This window comes from Pristiophorus japonicus, unplaced genomic scaffold (assembly GCF_044704955.1).
Source record: "Pristiophorus japonicus isolate sPriJap1 unplaced genomic scaffold, sPriJap1.hap1 HAP1_SCAFFOLD_457, whole genome shotgun sequence".
NCBI lineage: Eukaryota > Metazoa > Chordata > Chondrichthyes > Pristiophoridae > Pristiophorus > Pristiophorus japonicus.
In genome coordinates, this window is record NW_027254360.1 from 360364 (window position 1) to 379047 (window position 18684).

Sequence of the window (18684 nt, forward strand, 5' to 3'; positions counted from 1 at the left end):
GGCCCAGAGTCATCACAGGGTGAAAGGGCCCAGGATCAGAGGGCGCAGGGTCAGAGAGTGCAGGGTCATCACAGGGGGATGCAGGTGAGCGGCATTCAGGAGGCGCGGGATACAGGGGGAGAGGGTTAAGAAGGGAGGGGGAGCCAGGGGGAGGGGGATACATGGGGAGAGGGAATATGGGGGGCAACGAATACGGGGGCGGGGGGTATATAGCGGAGGGAACAGGGGGAGGTGTTACAGCCGGAGGGATACTGGGACACGCAGCACTGGGAAACTGGAACACCCAGCACTGGGACACTGGGACACACAGCACTGGGAGACTGGGACACACAGCACTGGGAGACTGGGACACCCAGCAATGGGAGAATGGGACACTCAGCACTGGGACACCCAGCACTGGGAGAATGGGACACTCAGCACTGGGACACTGGTACACCCAGCACTGGGAAACTGGGACATTCAGCACTGGGGCACTGGGACACACAACACTGGGAGACTGGGACATCCAGCTCGGGGATAGTGGGACATTCAGCACAGGGACACTGGGACACGCAGCACTGGGACACCCAGCACTGCGACACTGGGACACTCAGTACTGGGACACTGGCACACCCAGCACTGAGACACTGGGATACCCAGCACTGGGACACGGAGCGGGGAGTTGGGAGGTCGAGTGGCAGCGTTGGAAGCTTACCGGGGCAGCTATAGCAGGGAGGCAAAAAAGAAGTAGAAAGAAATCCAAGGGTGATGTCACAGCCAAGGTGGTAAGTGATTGGCTGGTGATTGGTGAGAAGTTTTTTCTTTTTCTTTTCTATACCAGTAAGTCACCTTTAGCATTGTTGTTGCCAAATTAAGTTAACCAAGGGGTTAAATAATGACAGGAGAGCTCGGACACGTGCTATGCTCCTCCTGTGCCTGACGATTACATGTATGGGAAGTGCTTCCACCTGCAGCACCTGACAGACCGCGTTGTGACACTGGAGCTGCGGGTGGACTTACTCTGGAGCATGCACGATGCTGAGAATTACATGAATAGCACGTTTAGTGAGTTGGCCACACCGCAGGTAAAGGGTACACAGCCAGATAGGGGATAGGTGACCAACAGGAAGAGCAGTGCAAGGAAGGTAGTGCAGGGGTCCCCTGTAGTCATCCCCCTCCAAAACAGATACACCGCTTTGGGTACTGTTGAGGAGGATGACTCATCAAGGGAGAGCAGCAGCAGCCAAGTTCATGGCACCGTGGATGCCTCTGCTGCACAGGAGGGCAGGAAAAAGAGTGGGAAAGCTACGTGGTAGTGGATTCTATTATAAGGGGAATAGATAGACATTTCTGTAGCTGCAACCGAGACTCCAGGATTGTATGTTGCCTCCCTGGTGCAAGGGTCAAGGATGTCTCAGAGCGGGTGCAGGACAGTTTGAAGAGGGAGGGTGAACAGCCAGTTGTCGTGGTGCGTATAGGTACCAACGATATAGGTAAACAACGGGATGAGATCCTACAAGAAGAATTTAGGGAGCTAGGAGCTAAATTAAAAAGTAGGAACTCAAAAGTAGTAATCTCAGGATTGCTACCAGTGCCACGTGCTAGTCAGAGTAGGAATCGCAGGATAGCTCAGATGAATACGTGGCTTGAGGAGTGGTGCAGAAGGGAGGGATTCAAATTCCTTTGACATTGGAACTATTTCTGGGGGAAGTGGAACCAGTACAAACCGGACGGTCTGCACTTGTGCAGGACCAGAACCAATGTCCTACGGGGAGTGTTTGCTAGTGCTGCTGGGGAGGAGTTAAACTAATATGGCAGGGAATGGGAACCTATGCAGGGAGACAGAGAGAAGTAGAATGGGGGCAGAAGCAAAAGATAGAAAGAAGAAAAGTGAAAGTGGAGGGCAGAGAAACCCAAGTCAAAAATCAAAAAGGGCCACATTACAGCAAAATTCTAAAGGGCAAAGTGTGTTAGAAAGACAAACCTGAAGGCTCATGCCTCAATGCGAGGAGTATTCATAATAAGGTGGACAAATTAACTGCACAGATAGCAGTTAAGGGATATGATGTAATTGGCATCACGGAGACATGGCTCCAGGGTGACAAGGCTGGGAACTCAACATCCAGGGGTATTCAACATTCAGGAAGGATAGACAGAAAGGAAAAGGAGGTGGAGCATTGCTGGTTAAAGAGGAAATTAATGCAATAGTAAGGAAGAACATTAGCCTGGATGATGTGGAATCGGTATGGGTGGAGCTACGGAATACCAAAGGGCAGAAAATGCTAGTGGGAGTTGTGCACAGACTACCAAACAATAGTAGTGAGGTTGGGGATAGCATCAAACAAGAAATTAGGGATGCGTGCAATAAAGGTACAGCAGTTATCTTGGGCGACTTTAATCTCCATATTGATTGGGCTAACCAAACTGGTAGCAATGCGGTGGAGGAGGATTTCCTGGAGTGTATTAGGGATGGTTTTCTAGACCAATATGTCGAGGAACCAACTAGAGGGCTGGCCATCCTAGACTGGGTGATGTGTAATGACAAAGGACTAATTAGCAATCTTGTTGTGCGAGGCCCCTTGGGGAAAAGTGACCATAACATGGTAGAATTCTTTATTAAGATGGAGAGTGACACAGTTAATTCAGAGACAATGATCCTGAACTTGGGGAAAGGTAACTTCGATGGTATGAGAAGTGAATTGGCTAGAATAGATTGGCGAGTGATACTTAAAGGGTTGACGGTGGATAGGCAATGGCAAACATTTAAAGATCACATGGATGAACTTCAACAATTGTACATCCCTGTCTGGAGTAAAAATAAAACGGGGTAGGTGGCTCAACCGTGGCTAATAAGGGAAATTAAGGATAGTGTTAAATCCAAGGAAGAGGCATATACATTGGCCAGAAAAAAGCAGCAAACCTGAGGACTGGAAGAATTTTGTAATACAGCAGAGGAGGACAAAGGGTTTAATTAGGAGGGGGAAAATAAAGTATAAGAGGAAGCTTGCTGGGAACATAAAAACTGACTGCAAAAGCTTCTATAGATATGTGAAGAGAAAAAGATTAGTGAAAACAAACATAGGTCCCTTGCAGTCAGATTCAGGTGAATTTATAATCTGGAACAAAGAAATGGCAGACCAGTTAAAGAAGTACTTCGGTTCGGTCTTCACGAAGGAAGACACAAATAACCTTCTGGAAATACTCGGGGACCGAGGTTCTAGTGAGAAGGAGGAACTGAAGGAAATCCTTTTTAGGCGGGAAATGGTGTTCGGGAAATTGTTGGGATTGAAGGCCGATAAATCCCCGGAGCCTGATAGTCTGCATCCCAGAGTACTCAAGGAACTAGTCCTCGAAATAATGGATGCATTGGCGATCATTTTCCAACAGACTATCGACTCTGGATGAATTGCTATGGACTGGAGGGTAGCTAATGTAACACCACTTTTTAAGAAAGGAGGGGGAGAGAAAACAGATAATTATAGACCGGTTAGCCTGTCATCAGTAGTGGGGAAAATGTTGGAATCAATTATTAAAGATGAAATAGCAGCACATTTAGAAAGCAGTGACAGCATCAGCCCAAGTCAGCATGGATTTATGAAAGGGAAATCCTGCTTGACAAATCTTCTAGAATTTTTTGAGGATGTAACTGGTAGAGTGGATAAGTGAGAACCAGTGGATATGGTGTATTTGGACTTTCAAAAGGCTTTTGACAAGGTCCCACAAAAGAGATTGGTGAGCAAAATTAAAGCACATGGTATTGGGGTAATGTACTGATGTGGGTAGAGAAGTGCTTGGCAGACAGGAAGCCGAGAGATGGGATAAATGGGTTATTTTCAGAATGACAGGCAGTGACTAGTGGGGTACTGCAGGGTTCAGTGCTGGGACCCCAGCTCTTTACAATATACATTAATGATTTGGATGAGGGAATTGAGTGTAATATCTCCAAATTTGCAGATGACACTAAGCTGGGTGGCAGTGTGAGCTGTGAGGAGGATGCTAAAAGGCTGCAGGACAGGTTAGGTGAGTGTGCAAAAGCGTGACACATGCAATATAATGTGGATAAATATGAGGTTATCCACTTTGGTGGCAAAAACATGAAGGAAGAATATTATCTGAATGGCAGCAGATTAGGAAAAGGGGAGGTGCAGCGCGACCTGGGTGTCATGGTACATCAGTCATTGAAAGTTGGCATGTAGATTCCGAAGGCGGTGAAGAAGGCAAATGGTTTGTTGGCCTTCATAGCTAGGGGATTTGAGTATAGGAGCAGGGAGGTCTTACTGCAGTTGTACAGGGCTTTAGTGAGGCCTCAACTGGAATATTGTGTTCAGTTTTGGTCTCCTAATCTGAGAAAAGACGTTCTTGCTATTGAGGGAGTACAGCGAAGGTTCACCAGACTGATTTCCGGGATGGCAGGACTGACATATGAGGAGAGACTGGACCGACTGAGCCTGCAATCACTGGAGCTTAGAAGGATGAGAGGGGATTCTGACGGGACTGGAGAGGTTAGATGCAGGAAGAATGTTCCCGATGTTGGGGAAGTGCAGAATCAGGGGACATAATCTTAGGATAAGGGGTAAGCCATTTAGGACTGAGATGAGGAGAAACTTCTTCACTCAGAGAGTTGTTAACCTGTGGAATTCCCTACCGCAGAGAGTTGTTGATGCCAGTTCATTGGATATATTCAAGAGGGAGTTAGATATGACCCTTACCGCTAAAGGGATCAAGGGGTATGGAGAGAAAGCAGGAAAGGGGTACTGAGGTGAATGATCAGCCATGATCTTATTGAATGGTGGTGCAGGCGTTCAGGGCCAGATGGCCTACTCCTGCACCTATTTTCTATGTTTCCATGTTTCTATGTTTCTAGCACTGGGTCATTGGTACACCCAGCACTGGGACACTGGGACATCCTGCACTGGGACACCCAGCACTGTGACACTGGGACACCGAGCACTTGGACATTGGGTCAACCAGCACTGGGACAAGTGGACACCCAGCACTGGAACAATTGGACAACCGGTGCTGCGAAACTGGGACACCAAGCACTGGGGTACTGGGACACTATGACACCCAGCACTGGGACAATGTGACACCCAGCACTGGGAGACTGGGACATCCAGCACTGGGACACCGGGACATCCAGCGCCGGGACACCTAGCACTGGGACACTGGTAAACCCAGCACTGGGACAATGGGACAATCATCACTGGGATGCTGGGCCACCCAGAATTTGGACACTGGGACACCCAGCACTGGGACACTGGCACATCAAGCACTGGGACACTGGAACGCCCAGCACTGGGAGACTGCGAAATCTAGCACTGTGACACTGGTACACCCAACACTGGGACACTGGGATATCCAGCACTGGGATACTGGGGCACCCAGCACTGGGACAGTGGGACAGCCAGCACTGCGATACCCAGCACTGCGACACTGGGGCATCCAGCACTGGGACACTGGGACACCCAGCACTGGGACAAGGTGACTATCAGCACTGGGACAATGGGACACCATTGCTGCGAAGCTGGGACACCAAGCACTGCATCACTGGGAAACCCAGCACTGCAGCACTAGTCACTGGGACACCCAGCATTGGGAAACTGGTTCACATAGCACTGGAATTCTGGGGCACCCAGCACTGTGATGCTGTGACACCCAGCACTGGGATAACTAGAGATGCAGCACTGGGATACTGGGACACAGAGCACTGGGATATCCAGCACTGGGAGACTGAGACCTTTAGCACTGCGACACTGGTACAACCAGCACTGGGATACTGGGACACCCTGCACTGGAGCACAGTGACACCCAGCACTGGAGCACTGTGACACCCATCACTGGGATGACCTGCACCATGACACTGGGACACCCAGCACTGGGACAGTGGGTCACCCATATCTGGGAGCCTGCAACAACCACCACTGGGACACTGGGACACCCAGCATTTGAATACAGGAAGACCCAGCACTGGGACACTGGGATACCCATCACTGGGACAGAGGGACACGCAGCACTGGGACACTGGGACACCAAGGACTGGCACATTGGGACACCCAGCACTTGGAGAGTGGGTCATCAGCTCTGGAACACTAGGATACGCAGCATTGGGACACTGGGACACCCAGCAGTGGACGACTGGGTCACCCAGCTCTGGGACACTGGGACACGCAGCACTGGGACACTGGGACACCCAGCACTGGGATACCGAGCACTGGGACAATGAAACTCCCAGCAACGGGGCACTGGGACAGCCAGCACGGGGACACTGGGATATCCAGCACTTGGGCCCAGTGATACCCAACACTGAGACACATTGGGATACGCATCACTGGGACACATTGGCACGCATCACTGGGACACTGGGAGACACATTACTGGGAAACCCAGAACTTGGACACTGGGACACCCAGCACTGGGACACCCAGCACTGGGACAGAAGGACACGCAGCACTGGGATGCTGGGACACCTAGCACTGGGACAAAGGTACACCCAGCACAGGGACACTGGGGCACCCAGCACTGGAATGCTGGGACACCCAACACTGGGACACCTGGACACCCAGCCCTGGACACCCAGCGCTGGGACACGAGGACACGCAGCACTGGGGCACTGGGACACCCAGCACAGGGACACCCGGCACTGGTACACTGGGACACCCAGCGCTGTTACACTGGGAGACTGAGCACTGGGACACTTGGACTCCTAGCACTGGGGCACTCAGCACTCGGACACTGGGACACCCAGAACTGCGACACTCAGCACTGGGAAAACTGCACATCCAGCAGTGGAACAATGCGACACTTAGCACTGGGGCTTGAGAAAGCCAGCAGTGGAGCACTGGACATCCAGCACTGGGACACTGGGACACCCAGCACTGGGACAAGGTGACTATCAGCAGTGGGACAATGGGACACCAGTGCTGCGAAGCTGGGACACCAAGCACTGCGTCACTGGGAAACCCAGTACTGGGACGTCCAGCACTCGTCACTGGGATACCCAGCATTGGGAAACTGGTTCACATAGCACTGGAATTCTGGGGCACCCAGCACTGTGATGCTGTGACACCCAGCACTGGGATACCTAGAGAGGCAGCACTGGGATACTGGGACACAGAGCACGGGGATATCCAGCACTGGGAGACTGAGACCCTTAGCACTGCGACACTGGTACACCCAGCACTGGGATACTGGGACACCCAGCACTGGAGCACTGTGACACCCATCACTGGGATGACCTGCACCATGACACTGGGACACCCAGCACTGAGACAGTGGGTTACCCATATCTGGGAGCCTGCAACAACCACCACTGGGACACTGGGACACCCAGCATTTGAATACAGGAAGACCCAGAACTGGGACACTGGGATACCCATCACTGGGACAGAGGGACGCGCAGCACTGGGACACTGGGACACCAAGGACTGGCACATTGGGACACCCAGCACTTGGAGAGTGGGTCATCAGCTCTGGAACACTAGGATACGCAGCATTGGGGCATTGGGACACCCAGCAGTGGACGACTGGGTCACCCAGCTCTGGGATACTGGGACACGCAGCACTGGGACACTGGGACACCCAGCACTGGGATACCGAGCACTGGGACAATGAAACTCCCAGCCATGGGACACTGGGATAGCCAGCACGGGGACACTGGGATATCCAGCACTTGGACCCAGTGATACCCAATACTGAGACACATTGGGATACGCATCACTGGGACACTGGGGCACGCATCACTGGGACACTGGGGCACACATTACTGGGAAACCCAGAACGTGGACACTGGGACACCCAGCACTGGGACAGTAGGACACGCAGCACTGGGATGCTGGGAATCCTAGCACTGGGACAAAGGTATACCCAGCACAGGGACACTGGGGCACCCAGCACTGGAACGCTGGGACACCCAGCACTTGGACACTTGGACACCCAGCACTGGGGCACTGGGACACCCAACACTGGGACACCTGGACACCCAGCCCTGGACACCCAGCTCTGGGACAGTAGGACGCGCAGCACTGGGGCACTGGGACACCCAGCACAGGGACACCCGGCACTGGTACACTGGGACACCCAGCGCTGGTACACTGGGAGACTGAGCACTGGGACACTTGGACTCCTAGCACTGGGGCACTGGGGCACGCAGCACTCGGACACTGGGACACCCAGAATTGCGACACTCAGCACTGGGAAAACTGCACATCCAGCAGTGGAACAATGTGACATTCAGCACTGGGGCTTGAGAAAGCCAGCAGTGGAGCACTGGACATCCAGCAGTGGGACACTGGGACACCTAGCACTGGGACACCCAGCACTGGGAGTCTGGGACACTCAGCACTGTGACATTGGGATACCCAGCACTGGAACACCGGGACACCCAGCACTGGGACATTGGGATACCCAACACTGGGACATTGGGCTACCCAGCATTTGAATACAAGGATACCAAGCACTGGGACACTGGGGTGCCAATCATTGGGACACAGGGGCGCCCCTCACTGCGACACTGGGACACCCATCACTGGGACACCTAACACTGGGACACTGGGACACCCATCACTGGGACACTGGGATGCGCAAATCGGGGATTCTGGGACACCCAGCACTGCGAGACTGGGACACGCAGCACTGGGATACCTAACACTGGGACACTGGGACACCCATCACTGGGACACTGGGTCACCCAGCAATGGAACACTGCGACACCCAGGTATGGGACACTGGGACATGCAGTATTGGGATGCAGGGACACCCAGCACTGGGCCACCTAGCACTGGGGCAATGGTACACCCAGCACAGAGACAGTGGAACAATCAGCACTGGGACGCTGGAACACCCAGCACTTGGACACTGGGACACCCAGTACTGGAGCACTGGGGCACCCAGCTCTGGGGCAATTGGACACCCAGCACTGGGCACCCAGCTCTGGGACACTAAGGCACGCAGCACTGGGACACTGGGACACATACGCACTGAAGCACCCAGCACTGGTACACTGGGACACCCAGCGCTGGAACACTGAGACACCCAGCACTGGGACACTTGGACACGCAGCACTGGGACACACAGCACTCTGACACAGGGACCCCAGCACTGGAACACTTTTGCTACCAGCACTCGGACACTGGGACACCCAGCACTTGTACACCCAGCTCTGGGAACTTGCCACACCCAGCACTGGTGCAGTGGGACACCCAGCACTGGGAGCCGGGACAACCAGCACTGGGACACTGTTACATCCATGCCTGGGACACCGGGAAATCCAGAACGGGGACACAGGGACACCCAGCACTGGGGCACTGGGATATTCAGCACAGGGACACTGGGACATCCAGCATTGGGAACACCCATCACTGGGCGTCTAGGTCACTCAGCACTGGGACGCTGTGGCACCCAGTACTGGGACTTTGGGAGACCCAGGACTGGGACAGTGGGATGCCCATCACTGGGACACTGGGATACCCATGATTGGGATACTGCGACACCAAGCACTGCGAGACTGGGACACGCAGGACAGGAATGCTGGGACACCCAGCGCTGGGATAATGGAGCACTGGGACATCCAGCACTAGCAGACTGGGAGCCCCAGCACTGGGACACTTGGACACCCAGCAACGGGACACTCGGACACCCAGCACTGGGACACCCAGCAATGGGTCACTGGGGCACCCAGCACTGTGACAGTGGGACACCCAGCAATAGAGCACTTGGGCATCCAGCACTGGGTCACTGGGGCACCCAGCACTAGAACACTGGGACATCCAGCACTGGGACACTGGGACACCAATCACTGGGACACTAGGACACCCAGCACTGGGACAGTGGACCAATCAGCATTGGGACACCCGGCAATGGGACACTGGGACACACAGCACTGGGATAGTAGGACACCCATCTCTGGGAGCCTGCGTCAACCAGCAGTGGGACACTGGGACAACCAGCACTGGAACACTGGGACATCCAGCACTGGGACACTTGGGCACCCAGCACTGGGACACTTGGACACCCAGGACTGGGGCAGTGGGTCACCCATCACTGGCGCACCCAGCAATGGGTCACTAGGGCACCCAGCACTGCGACAGTGGGACAACCAGCACTAGAGCACTGGTACATCCAGCACTGGGACACCCAGCACTAGAACACTGGGATATCCAGCACTGGGGCACCCAGCAATGGGACACTAGGACACCCAGCACTGGGACAGTGGATCAACCAGCACTGGGACACCCAGCAATGGGACACTGGGACACCCAGCACTGGGATAGTAGAACATCCATTTCTGGGAGCATGCGACAACTAGCACTGGAACACTGGGAAACACAGCACTAGAACAGGGGGCCATCCAGCACTGAGACACTGGGACACCCAGCACTTGGACACTAGGACACCCAGCACTAGAACACTGGGGCATCCAGCACTGGTGCAGTGGGGCACCCAACACTGCGAGCCTGCGACGACCAGCACTGGAACACTCGGACACCCTGCACTAGAACACTGGACCGTCCAGCAGTGGTGCAGTGGGGCACCCAGCACTGGGAGCCGGGGACATCCAGCACTGGTGCACTGGGACACCCAGCACTGGGACACTGGGACATTCAGCACAGGGACACTGGAACACGCAACACTGAGACACAGGGACACCCAGAACTGTGTATCTGGGAGACCCAGCATTGGGACACTGGGGCATCGAGCACTGTGACGCTGCGACACCCAGCACTGGGATACTGGGACACTTGGACATCCAGCACTGGGAGACTGGGAGCCACAGCACTGGGACACTTGAATACCCAGCATCGAGACACTCGGACACCCAGCACTGGGACACTCGGACACCCAGCAGTGGGACACTCAGCACTGCGACAGTGGAACACCCAGCACTAATGCTCTGGGACATCCAGCACTGGGATACTGGGGCACCCAGCACTAGAACACTGGGACATCCAACACTGGGACAGTGGATCAACCAGCACTGGGACACCCAGCAATGGGACACTGAGACACCCAGCACTGGGATAGTAGAACACCCATCTCTGGGAGCCTGAGACAACCGGCACTGAGATACTGGGGCACCCAGCACTGGGCACTGGGACACCCAGCACTGGGCCAGTGGGTCACCCAGCACTGGGACACTGGCCACCCAACACTGGGATGCTGGGATACCCATCACTTGAATACAGGGATACCGAGCACTGGGACACTGGGATGCCCATCACTGGGACATTGGGACGCCCATCACTGAGACACTGGGACAACCAGCACTGGGGCACTGGGACACGACGGATAGGGATTCTGGGACACCCAGCACTGGGACACCTAACAATGGGACAAGGGTACACCAACCACTGGTACACTGGGATATGCATCACTGGGACACTGGGACACCCATCACTGGGACACTGTGGCACCCAGCACTGGGACACTGCGACACCCAAGACTGGGAAACTGGGACATGCAGCACTAGGATGCTGGGACACCTAGCACTGGGCCACCTAGCACTGGGACAATGGTACACCCAGCACAGAGACAGTGGAACAATCAGCACTGGGACGCTGGGACACCCAGCACTTGGATACTGGGACACCCAGTACTGGGGCACTGGGGCACCCAGCTCTGGGGCAATTGGACACCCAGAACTGGGCACCCAGCTCTGGGACACTAGGACACGCAGCACTGGGACACTGGGACACATAAGCACTGAGGCAGCCAGCACTGGTACACTGGGGCACCCGGCGCTGGGAAACTGGGACACCCAGCACTGGGACGCTTGGACACCCAGCACTGGGACAGTGGGTCACCTAGCACTGGGGCACTGGGACACCTTGCACTGGGACACTAGGACACCCAGCACTGTGGCAGTGGGTCACCTAGCACTGGGACACTGGGATATCCAGCACCTGGACACAGGGATAGCCAGCATTGGGACACTGGGCTATCCATTACTAGGATACTGGGATAACCAACACTGGGACACTGGGACACCCAGAACTGGGACACTGGGACACCCAGCAGTACATAAAGAACATAAGAACATAAGTATTAGGAACAGGTGTAGGCCATCTAGGCCCTCGAGCCTGCTCCGCCATTCAATAAGATCATGGCTGATCTGGCCGTGGTCTCAGCTCCACTTACCCGCCCGCTCCCCGTAACCCTTAATTCCCTTATTGGTTTAAAAATCTATCTATCTGTGATTTGAATACATTCAATGAGCTAGTCTCAACTGCTTCCTTGGGCAGAGAATTCCACAGATTCACAACCCTCTGGGAGAAGAAATTCCTTCTCAACTCTGTTTTAAATGGGCTCCCCCGTATTTTGAGGCTGCGCCCCCTAGTTGTAGTCTCCCCTGCCTCTATCTTGTCTAACCCTTTCATTTTTTTAAACGTTTCTATAAGATCACCCCTCATCCTTCTGAACTCCAAGGAGTAAAGACCCAGTCTAATCAATCTATCATCATAAGGTAACCCACTCATTTCTGGAATCAGCCTAGTGAATCGTCTCTGTACCCCTTCCAAAGCTAGTATATCCTTCCTTAAGTAAGGTGACCAAAATTGCATGCAGTACTCCAGGTGCGGCCTCACCAATACCTTATACAGCTGCAGCAGGACCTCCATGCTTTTGTACTCCATCTCTCTCGCAATGAAGGCCAACATTCCATTCGCCTTCCTGATTACCTGCTGCACCTGCAAACTAACTTTTTGGGATTCATGCACAAGGACCCCCAGTTCCCTCTGCACCGCAGCATGTTGTAATTTCTCCCCAGTCAAATAATATTCCCTTTTACTGTTTTATTTTCCAAGGTGGATGACCTCACATTTTCTGACATTGTATTCCATCTGCCAAACCTTAGCCCATTCGCTTAACCTATCTAAATCTCTTTGCAGCCTCTCTGTGTCCTCTACACAACCCGCTATCCCAATAACCTTTGTGTCATCTGCAAATTTTGCTACACTACACTCTGTCCCCTCTTGCAGGTCATCTATTTATATTGTAAACAGTTGTGGTCCCAGCACCGATCCCTGTGGCACACCACAAACCACCGATTTCCAACCCGAAAAGGACCCATTTATCCCGACTCTCTGCTTTCTGTTCACCAGCCAATTCTCGATCCATGCTAATACATTTCCTCTGACTCTGCGTACCTTTATCTTCTGCAATAACCTTTTGTGTGGCACCTTATCGAATGCCTTTTGGAAATCTAAATACACCACATCCATCGGTACACCTCTATCCACCATGCTCGTTATATCCTCAAAGAATTCCAGTAAATTAGTTAAACATGATTTCCCCTTCATGAATCCATGTTGCGTCTGCTTGATTGCACTATTCCTATCTAGATGTCCCGCTACTTCTTCCTTAATGATATAGCTTCAAGCATTTTCCCCACTACAGATGTTATACTAAGTTACCTGCCTATAGTTACCTGCCTTTTGTCTGCCCCCTTTTTTAAACAGAGGCGTTACATTAGCTGCTTTTCAATCCGATGGTACCTCCCCAGAGTCCAGAGAATTTTGGTAGATTATTTAACGAATGCATCTGCTATAACTTCCGACATCTCTTTTAATACATTGGGATGCATTTCATCCGGACCAGGGAGCTTGTCTACCTTGAGTCCCATTAGCCTGTCCAGCACTACCCCCTAGTGATAGTGATTATCTCAAGGTCCTCCCTTCCCACATTCCCGTGACCAGCAATTTTTGGCATTGTTTTTGTGTCTTCCATTGTGAAGACCGAAGCAAAATAATTGTTTAAGGTCTCAACCATTTCCACATTTCCCATTATTAAATCCCCCTTCTCATCTTCTAAGGACGTTGGGACACCAAGGACTGGGACATTGGGACACCCAGCACTGCGGCACTGGCACACCTTGCTCTGGGACACTAGGGCACGCAGCACTGGGACACTGGGGCACCCAGCACTGGGGCACCTAGCACTGGGACAAAGGTTCACCGAGCACTGGGATACTGGGACACCCAGCACTGGGACACTGTGATACCCAGCACGTGGTCACAGGGATACCCAGCCCTGGGACACTCGGACACCCAGGACTTGGACACTGGGACATCCAGCACTGGGAGATCGGGACACCGAGCTCTGGGTCACTCAGACACGCAGCACTGGGATGCTGGGACACCTAGCACTTGAACAATGGCACACACAGCACAGGGACGCTGGGACAATCAGCACTGGAATGCTGGGACATCCAGCACTTGTACACAGGGACACCCAGCACTAGGACGCTGGGAGACCCAGCACTGGGACATTTGGACACCCAGCACTGGGGCATCCAGCTTTGGGACAATAGGACACGCAGCACTGGGTCACTGACACACCCAGTACTGGGAAACACAGCACTGGTACACAGGGACACTCAGCGCTGGCATACAGGGACACCCCTCACTGAGACCGCGGAAAACAGAGCACTGGAACACTTGGGCACCCAACACTAGGACAATGGGACACACAGCACTGGGATATCCTTCACTGGGAAATTTGCACACTGGGAGCCTGGGACAACTAGCACTAGGGCACTGGGACATCCAGCACTGGGACACTGTGACACCCAGGAACAGGACACAGTGACACCCAGCACTGGGACATCCAGCACTGGGACACTGGGACACCAATCTCTGGGAGCCTGTGACAACCACCACTGGGACACCGAGACATCCAGCACTGGGACACTGGGAGACTCAGCACTGGGACACTGGGAGACCCAGCACTGGGGCACTAGGACATCCAGCACTGGGACAGTGGATCACAAAGCACTGGGACACTGGGTCACGTAGCACTGGGGCACTGGGATACCGGCACTTGAATACAGGTGGTTACCCGACACTGTGACACTGGGATGCCCATCAGTGGAACACTGCGACACTGGAGCACCGAGCAGTGTGACACTGGGACACTCAGGACAGGAACGCTGTGACGCCCAGCACTGGGAGACTGGGACTCCCAATTCTGGGACACTCGCACACGCAGCACTGGGACGCTGGGATACTCAGCACTCGAACACCTAGCACTGATGACAATGGTACATCCAGCATTGGGACACTGGCACACCCAGCACTGGGACACCAACTCTGGGGCACTAGGACACGCAGCACTGGGGCACTGGGACACACAGAACTGGGACAGCCAGCACTGGTACACTGGGCCATCCAGCGCTGGGACATTGGAACACCCAGCACTGGACACCCGGCACTGTGACGCCGGGACAGCCAGCTCTGGGACAGTGGGACAAACAGCACTTGAACACTGGGGCATCCAGCACTGTGACATTGGGACACCCAGCACTGGGAGCCTGGGACAACCAGCACTGGGACATTAGCACACCAGCGCTGGAACACTGGGACTACCAGCACCAGGGCACTGCCCCAGCACTGGGACACTAGGACACCCAGCACTGGGATGTGGGTCGTCTAGCACTGGAACACTGGGACACCTAGCAGTGGGGCACTAGGACACCCAGCACTGTGACAGTGGGTCACCTAGCACCGGGACACTGGGGCACCCAGTACTGGGACACTGGGAGACCCAGCACTGGGGCATTAGGACATCCAGCACTGGGACAGTGGATCACAAAGCACTGGGACACTGGGTCACGTAGCACTGGGGCACTGGGATACCGACACTTGAATACAGGGTTACCTGACACTGTGACACTGGGATGCCCATCAGTGGAACACTGCGACACTGGAGCACCGAGCAGTGTGACACTGGGACACTCAGGACAGGAACGCTTTGACGCCCAGCACTGGGAGCCTGGGACAACCAGCACTGGGACATTAGCACACCAGCGCTGGAACACTGGGACTGCCAGCACCAGGGCACTGCCCCAGCACTGGGACACTAGGACACCCAGCACTGGGATGTGGGTCGTCTAGCACTGGAACACCGGGACACCTAGCAGTGGGGCACTAGGACACCCAGCACTGTGACAGTGGGTCACCTAGCACCGGGACACTAGGGCACCCAGTACTGGGACACTGGAGACCCAGCACTGGGGCACTAGGACATCCAGCACTGGGACAGTGGATCACAAAGCACTGGGACACTGGGTCACGTAGCACTGGGGCACTGGGATACCGGCACTTGAATACAGGGTTACCTGACACTGTGACACTGGGATGCCCATCAGTGGAACACTGCGACACTGGAGCACCGAGCAGTGTGACACTGGGACACTCAGGACAGGAACGCTGTGACGCCCAGCACTGGGAGACTGGGACTCCCAATTCTGGGACACTCGCACACGCAGCACTGGGACGCTGGGATACTCAGCACTCGAACATCTAGCACTGATGACAATGGTACATCCATCATTGGGACACTGGCACACCCAGCACTGGGACACCAACTCTGGGGCACTAGGACACGCAGCACTGGGGCACTGGGACACACAGCACTGGGACAGCCAGCACTGGTACACTGGGCCATCCAGCGCTGGGACATTGGGACACCCAGCACTGGACACCCGGCACTGTGACGCCGGACAGCCAGCTCTGGGACAGTGGGACAAACAGCACTTGAACACTGGGGCATCCAGCACTGTGACATTGGGACACCCAGCACTGGGAGCCTGGGACAACCAGCACTGGGACATTAGCACACCAGCGCTGGAACACTGGGACTGCCAGCACCAGGGCACTGCCCCAGCACTGGGACACGAGGACACCCAGCACTGGGATGTGGGTCGTCGAGCACTGGAACACTGGGACACCTAGCAGTGTGGCACTAGGACACCCAGCACTGTGACAGTGGGTCACCTAGCACCGGGACACTGGGGCACCCAGTACTGGGATACTGGGATATCCAGCACCTGGACACAGGGATAGCCAGCACTGGGACACTGGGCTACCCAACACTGTGACACTGGGATGCCCATCACTGGGACACTGGGACACCCAGCAGCAGGACGTTGGGACACCAAGGACTGGGACATTGGGACACCCAACACTGGGAGAATGGGTCAACCAGCTCTGAGGCACTAGGACATGCAGCACTGGGATACAGGGACACGCAGCACTGGGGCAGTGGGATACACAACCCTTGAATGCAGGGATGCCCAACACTGGGACACTGGGATGCCCATCACTGGGACATTGGGACACCCATCACTGCGACACTGGAACACCGAGCAGTGGGACAGTGGGACACGCAGGACAGGGATTCTGGGACACCCAACACTGCGAGACTGGGACACCCAGCACTGGGACACTCAGACACCCAGGACAGGGACATTAGGACACCCAGCACTCGGAGAGCGGGACACTCAGCTCTGGGACACTAGAGCACGCAGCACTGGAATGCTGGGAAACCTAGCACTGGGACACCTAGCACTGGAACAAAGTCACACACAGCACTGGGACATTTGGACACACAGCACGGGGCACCCAGCTTTGGGACATTAGGACATGCAGCATGGGTCACTGGCGCATCCAGCACTGGGAAACACAGCACTGGTACACAGGGACACTCAGCGCTGGGACGCTGAGGCATGCAGCACTTGGACACTTGGACACGCAGCCCTGGGACACACAGCACTGAAACACTTGGGCACCCAGCACTCAGACACTGGGACACCCAGCACTAGGATACCCAGCACTGGGAAATTTGCACATCCAGCACTGGGGTAGTGGGACACCCAACACTGGGAGCCTGGGACATCCAGCACTGGTACACTGGGGCACCCAGCATTGGGACACTGGGACATTCAGCACAAGGACACTGGGACAACCAGCACTGGGACAGTGGCACACGCAACACTGGGACACATGGACACCCAGAAATGTGTATCTGGGACACCCAACACTGGAACACTGGGGCACCCAGCACTGTGATGTTGCGACACCCAGCACTGGGATAATGGGACATTGGGACATCCAGCACTGGGAGACTAGGAGCCCCAGCACTGGGACTTTTGGATACCCAGCATCGGGACACTCGAGCACCCAGCACTGGGGCACTCGGACACCCAGCACTGGGACACCCAGCAATAGTTCACTGGGACACCCAGCACTGTGACAGTGGGGCACCCAGCAATAGAACACTGCGACAACCAGCAGTGGGACACTGGGGCACCCAACACTGGAACACTGGGACATCCAGCACTGGGACACTGGGACACCGAGCACTGGGACACTTGGACGCCCAGGACTGGGGCAGTGGGTCACCCAGCACTGGAACACCGGGGCATCCAACACTGGAACACGGGGACACCCAGCACTGGGACACTGGGATACCCAACACTGGGACCTTGGGATACCCAGCATTTGAATGCAAGGATACCAAGCACTGGGGCACTGGGATGCCAATCACTGGGACACTGGGACGCCCCTCACTGCGACACGGGGGCACCCATCACTGGGACACTGGGATACGCAGATAGAGGATTCTGGGACACCCAGCACTGCGAGACTGGGACACGCAGCACTGGGACACCTAACACTGGGACACTGGGACGCCCATCACTGGGACACTGGGTCACCCAGCACAGGAACACTGCGACACCCAGGTATGGGGCACTGGGACATGCAGCATTGGGATGCTGGAACACCCAGCATTGGGCCACCTAGCACTGGGGCAATGGTACACCCAGCACAGAGACAGTGGAACAATCAGCACTGGGACGCTGGAACACCCAGCACTTGGACACTGGGGCACCCAGTACTGGGGCACTGGGGCACCCAGCTCTGGGGCAATTGG